Below are 6,000 nucleotides of genomic sequence, written 5' to 3' on the forward strand. Positions count from 1 at the left end.
TTAAAGCTGTTTAAGTTCACATTTGTCTCCGGAGTCTGCACTTTGGGTCCTTTTCCTGCCTGCACACAGCCGTTCCATAACAGCTTTACTTTTTTAAAGTAAGCTAAAAAGCATTCTTTTGGCATTTCTGGTGGCTAGTTGTTATGTATCTTTCACAGATGAGCAAGGATCATAACAAGACTAATGTATAACACTTAAAACAACAATAATAAAAAAATATTAGCAGCAATATTTCTTAATTCCCAAAACAGCATTAAAATCATAAAAAAGGCAACATTCTGTGGCAGGAAGCTTTGGAAGAAGAGCAATAAGAGGATAAAATAAAAAGCGTCATAACTGCACATCCTCATAACACAAAGACTTTTTTGATGGTGGTTATAGAGTGTTACTAATTTAGTTCTGCAAGAGCATGAAATGTTAGTATTTTTCTGTGTCTTACCCGCAAGCCTTGAATCAGGGTTTCACTTAACCCTTGTGTGGTGTTCGTATTTTTGTTACTCAGCCAGTGTTCATGGGTCTGGTGGACCCGCTAGAGTTTTGGCTTTCCAAATTAACACTATCAAACAATTTTATGTTAAATTACTCAACAGATGTTTACTTCATCCCAATTACAAGACATATGAACAGCAAACATGGTTAATTTTTTCCCTTTACCTTTGTTAGATCACATTTATGAATTAATGTGCTTCTCGTTTTTCTTTTATATAAAATGTTATAAATAAATCAGTTATAATCAAGTGGAGTGAGTGGAAAGACACAACACATTTACACGTGAAAAAATAATTAATTGTTTAATTTTTCTTTTGAAAAAAACTGAACACGGGTCTCACAGACCCGAACACCATACAAGGGTTAAGGTTAAGACAGATTTAGGTAATATTCTGTGTCTAGAAATCATAAAGTGTTGATGTCAGGATCTTCCGTCCTGCCATATTCCCTTAAACAGATTTTGGATTCAATTTGATGGCTACCTTTTTTCACTGTTTTCACTTACAGCCAAGATAAATAGCAGCTGTCAGCATAATCATGTAATTCTTGGAAGAAAAATCTTGCAAAATATTTTTTAAGCTGCTCCAATACTCTCTTGCAAGTACCCTGATACATAAAACATGCCAAAGATGACATTAACTGAGCTTATGACAACATTATTTATTAATACATACGACATCATTTAATCCAAAGCTATATAAAAATTTTAGTTTTTTTTTTTTTTTTAATTCCATATTTGCAAATCTGCGCACTTACTAGAAAATGAGTTTGCAGTTATAAATTTGATATAATAAATTAGAAAACAACTGCTCTCCTAATATTGGTGGCTGTGACATCTTTGGTTGACCAAAAGTATAGTTCAACTCTTTATGAAGTTTGCTTCATTTTATATTATATTCAATAAATATGTTGTAATATTAAAATATTATACAGTGACAATGACAATTTAACACATATAAATGGATGCATTTGCTGACCATATATCTTCCTCCTGCTCGCTGAAAATTGGCTCATTGTCTCCTTTCCAGTAAGGTGGTGACTATTAAGGATAGTCATCATACAACATTATGACTGCAGACCACTTGTATTGCTTGTGGTACATTGCATGTAGCAATACTTACTATAGATTCAGAAAGGTATGTTTTTGTACAAAAGTATGAGATCTGAGACACAGAAAGACCTTAGTTCAGTTTGAGCATTATTCAAGCTAACTGAATGAAGAGTGAGGTGGACAGTCTTTGAAAGGTGTACCAGGTGAGCATTTTTATGTACTTTGTTAACCCTTTTTGTGTCTACACTTAGGTTAGTACAGAAACGTTGGCTAAGTGTAGACACAAAAAGGGCTAACAAAGTACATAAAAATGCTCACCTGGTACACCTTTCAAAGACTGTCCACCTCACTCTTCATTCAGTTAGCTTGAATAATGCTCAAGCTGAACTAAGCTATTTCTGTGTCGCAGATCTTATACTTTTGTATATAAACTTGCATTTTCTTTTAACTTCCTGGCAGGTATTCTATACATAGGTTAGTACAGAAACGTTGGCTATGTATAGAATACCTGCCAGGAAGCTAAAAGAAAATGCAAGTTTATATACAAAAGTATAAGATCTGCGACACAGAAATAGCTTAGCATAAACTCTGATGGGTATTTTTGGGTCTGCCTAAAGGTATCAAAACGCACATACCAGCACCTCTGAAGCTCTATCTAATTAAGTCAATCAAATAGATATTAAACTAAATAATGGAAACTGCAAGAACTCTACAGAAAAACTCAGTTTCTTGTTTTTTATGCTATGCTAAGCTAACAGGTTAGCTCAGAATAGCATTGTCATCCCTTCTTTTAACTTTCAGCAAGAACATCAAACTGTTTACTCAACATTACTAAACTTTAAAAGGTTTCATTAGAATCTACTGAGAAGGTTTAGCACCCATCATGAAAACATTTAGCCTTTAGAAGTTTATCAGAACTTGAGAACTTAAAATTGTCTGAGGCTTGCAACCACATTAGTGTAAATACGTTTGATCAGCATCAGACATTTATAACGACAGCTTGTAATTCTGTTCTTAAACAACCATTTTAGTAATGAAGACCTGAACCCTCATTGCTCCATATAAATATACAAAAAGCACATTAACTCTACCCTTTGAATCATATGGCACATTTAGTCATGCACACGCTAACAGAAACGCTGAATGCGTGTCTCCTCATGGATCTGGAAGCTGTTGATTGAGAGCACTGATTTGAGCTGAGGGGGAGCTACACTATGAAGGCCTGTTGTGAAATGAGGACTGACAGATAGGTCCAAATAGCACCCTCAGATATCTAACACATGAAATGTGTTTAAAGACCTACTGAATGCCTGGCTTGTCTGAGGGTAATTATGGTAGATAAAAACAGCCAACTCAGAGCTGTCAATTTTCCATCATTGTGGTTAAAAAGCAGATTTTTCCATTTCTACTAAAAAAAGAAAAACGCCAAAAAACAGGCAAAACGTTTGCTCCTTGTTTACATAGAAATGACAAGATCGTATCAGGGGAATTGTAGCCAACACTAGCTTCAGAGTCATTTTCTACATGTTTACAGTTGTCAAAGGTCTTGGTGTGTGACTTTGGTGGAAAGCAGATTAGATGAGAAAACTACCATACATGTAGATAAAGCTGAAGTCATTTCAGGGAAAACAGATTAAAGCCATATGAAAGTTTTGCTGAATGTGTTTCCTTAAGAGCCCATGTTGTGCGGTTAGACATCTTTAATTCCTTCCACATTTGGGATATATGGTACGAACACTTGCGGACACTCATACACCAGCGTAACACACATTCAAACTGTTATCTCCAGTGATCTTTAACACACACCACAGTAAAGCTTTAGTTCTTTTCCAACCACAGAAAGTGGTAAATACAACATATGTGGAGTAACTGTTTGTCTACATCGTGATTAGCGGCTGAAGCTATTCGACTTCTGGTGAGCAATCAACATATTTCTTTTTTTATTTTGGCTTCTGTTTTGTTAGATAGTGTATTGCAAAGTGCTGAAAATGATCTGACAACATGTTGCTACGGCTGTGATCTGGCATCAGACCTGTGATCTGTCAGAAGTCTTGTGACACATATGCTTTGCCTCACAAAACCATTTCTAAAACCATTAACAAAAATATGAATACATTTGTCACTCTAAATTTTACACAAAGAAAAAAACACTACGGTAAAAATTACTTGGCACTTACATGCGCTTTGATTCATAAAATAAGATGAAGCTGCCATCAGAATGATAATTAATGAGTCCTAATTCATATAGAGGGAGTCAGTGAAGCGTATTTGAAAACGAGTTAATTGGATCAGACAGGGGAAGTCGAGCAGCAGCGTGACAGATGAGTTGGTGTCAGCAGCTGTTACAGAGCTTCCTGGGCTGATGTGGATACCAGTCATCAGGGTCTGGTCCTCCTGTGCATGTGTCGCCGTGGGGAGACCTGACCTCCATTCACCCAGCTGACATAACTTAGCACTCCTTATGCTTTCTGATCTTAAAGACGCGACAGCAGTGAGCTGGCCTCAGGAGAAGAGAGAAAAGGTGAGAATTAAAAGTGGGACAAGCTGGAGCAGGAAAACTTACATCACTTCTTGTAAAAACTGGAGGTTAATTCTCTTTTTACAGCATAAATAGTCATGGAGTACTATTTTGTGGCTTCCTCTATAAAATGTATCCAACCAGGGAAATTACCAGACTTACCGTAATGTCTTTATGGAATGTGTGACAAATTGTCACCAATTTCATATATGCATATATATATATATATATATATATATATATATGGCTTTATCTTCTCTTTGCTAAGATAATGCATTTTAAAAGACAGTAAGTATGAGTTAAGCAGGGCCAAGACTTCAAGGCTTTCTACTTGGAAAGAGAGGCACTTTTTAACAGGGGCAAATAACACACTACCTTCATTCTTGCAGAAGAATTAGAAACCCCTTATTCTTTGGCTATATCAATATGGTTCAACTGCAAACACAGAAAAAGCGAGGTCACACGAAAGAAGACTTCTTCTAACACTGACACATAGGAAATTATTTCAGCCTTGTAATTCGTCACCAGCAGTCTCGGTACAAGAAGGATGTGCGGTCAAAGCTTGTGCACTATACCTCCTATAGGGTGGCTGATGGCCCTGTGAGTATAATCACAGATGTGTTTTTACCCTTCTCTTCCCTTCTCTACCAAAGCAACGAGTCCATTCAAATCCAAAGTTCTTCTTTTTTTCCATCTTCCCAATGAACTAAATATCAAATCTCCAAATCACAGGAAAGAGGAGTATTGGAAATAAATTCAGACTTTATAAGTTTACGCAACAGACCTTTTAATCCCACAACAACCAGCACTGCTTGGAGAGGTGAATTGTGACTTTAGAAAAAAGACTCCCCTAGGTTGAGTATTACTAAATGTAGCATATCTGCAGATGGGACTCAAAATACTAACTTTTCCCCTTCTTATGGTGTTGTGATTGACAATATTAAGTTGGTGACTCATCAGCCAGGACAAAATAATGATAAAGTTGCATAACACTCATGCTAACACTATCCAGACTGGAAGAGAGTTGTGATGTAAGTACACACAGATAAATCAAGTTTCAGTAAATTATCATCTTCATTTCAATCATATTATTTATGCATCTGCTATACCCTGAATTTAAAAATAAATCTTTGGCCTAACACTGATTAAAAGTGCCACATACTGGTATTAATATGTTAGGTATGTATGTGTACTAACTTTACTATAAACTTTCATACATTTTTTATTAAAATAAAACCAAAATCTTTTTTCACTCCCCTTTATTAAAGGCTCAATTCCATTTAACTGCAAATCATTGTTATGTACTTTATTAACCTTAAATGTCTGTCTGGCATCTGGACTAACCTATACATAGCATACTTGCCTGCAAGCTGAATGGTCTGTCCCTCCTGGGGGAATGCTGGACATTCCTGAGCAATGCAAAGCAGGGACCTCCAAGTCAGTCAGGTTATGGCCTCTTGCTAAATGAGCTGTATCTGGTTCAAATGCACACTGATTACTGAGAAGCAACAGAGTTTCCATGCTGAAATGCCACTAAAGAGAAGATATTTTAACACCTATCCTGATGCAGTAACACGAACAGTGTCTATGTTGCTTGATTGTTTTTGTTGTTGTTGTTGTTTTTGTTTCTTTTACAGAAATGTGGAATTCTGAAAATCAGTTCGTAGACGTAAGAATCTTTTTTGATTAAAATGCAGTCACTGTGGAACAAAACCTTATCAGTGTTTATCTCAATAATGTGTTTATTTGTGAAATTTTAGAAGGCTTCAAGGATCATTTTCTCCCCTAATTTTGCAGATTCTCTCACATCTTAAGGCAAGTGTTCACATTGCTTAAATATACTGTAGACTTCTGCATGAGTTTCCGTGATCAAAAATCCAGCCTGAAAGGTTTGCTTTGTCAAAGATTTATTAAAGTGCCTTTAAATGCAGTAGCATATGCT

The sequence above is a fragment of the Astatotilapia calliptera genome, chromosome 18 (genome assembly GCF_964374335.1).
Source record: "Astatotilapia calliptera chromosome 18, fAstCal68.1, whole genome shotgun sequence".
In the NCBI taxonomy this organism is placed as follows: domain Eukaryota; kingdom Metazoa; phylum Chordata; class Actinopteri; order Cichliformes; family Cichlidae; genus Astatotilapia; species Astatotilapia calliptera.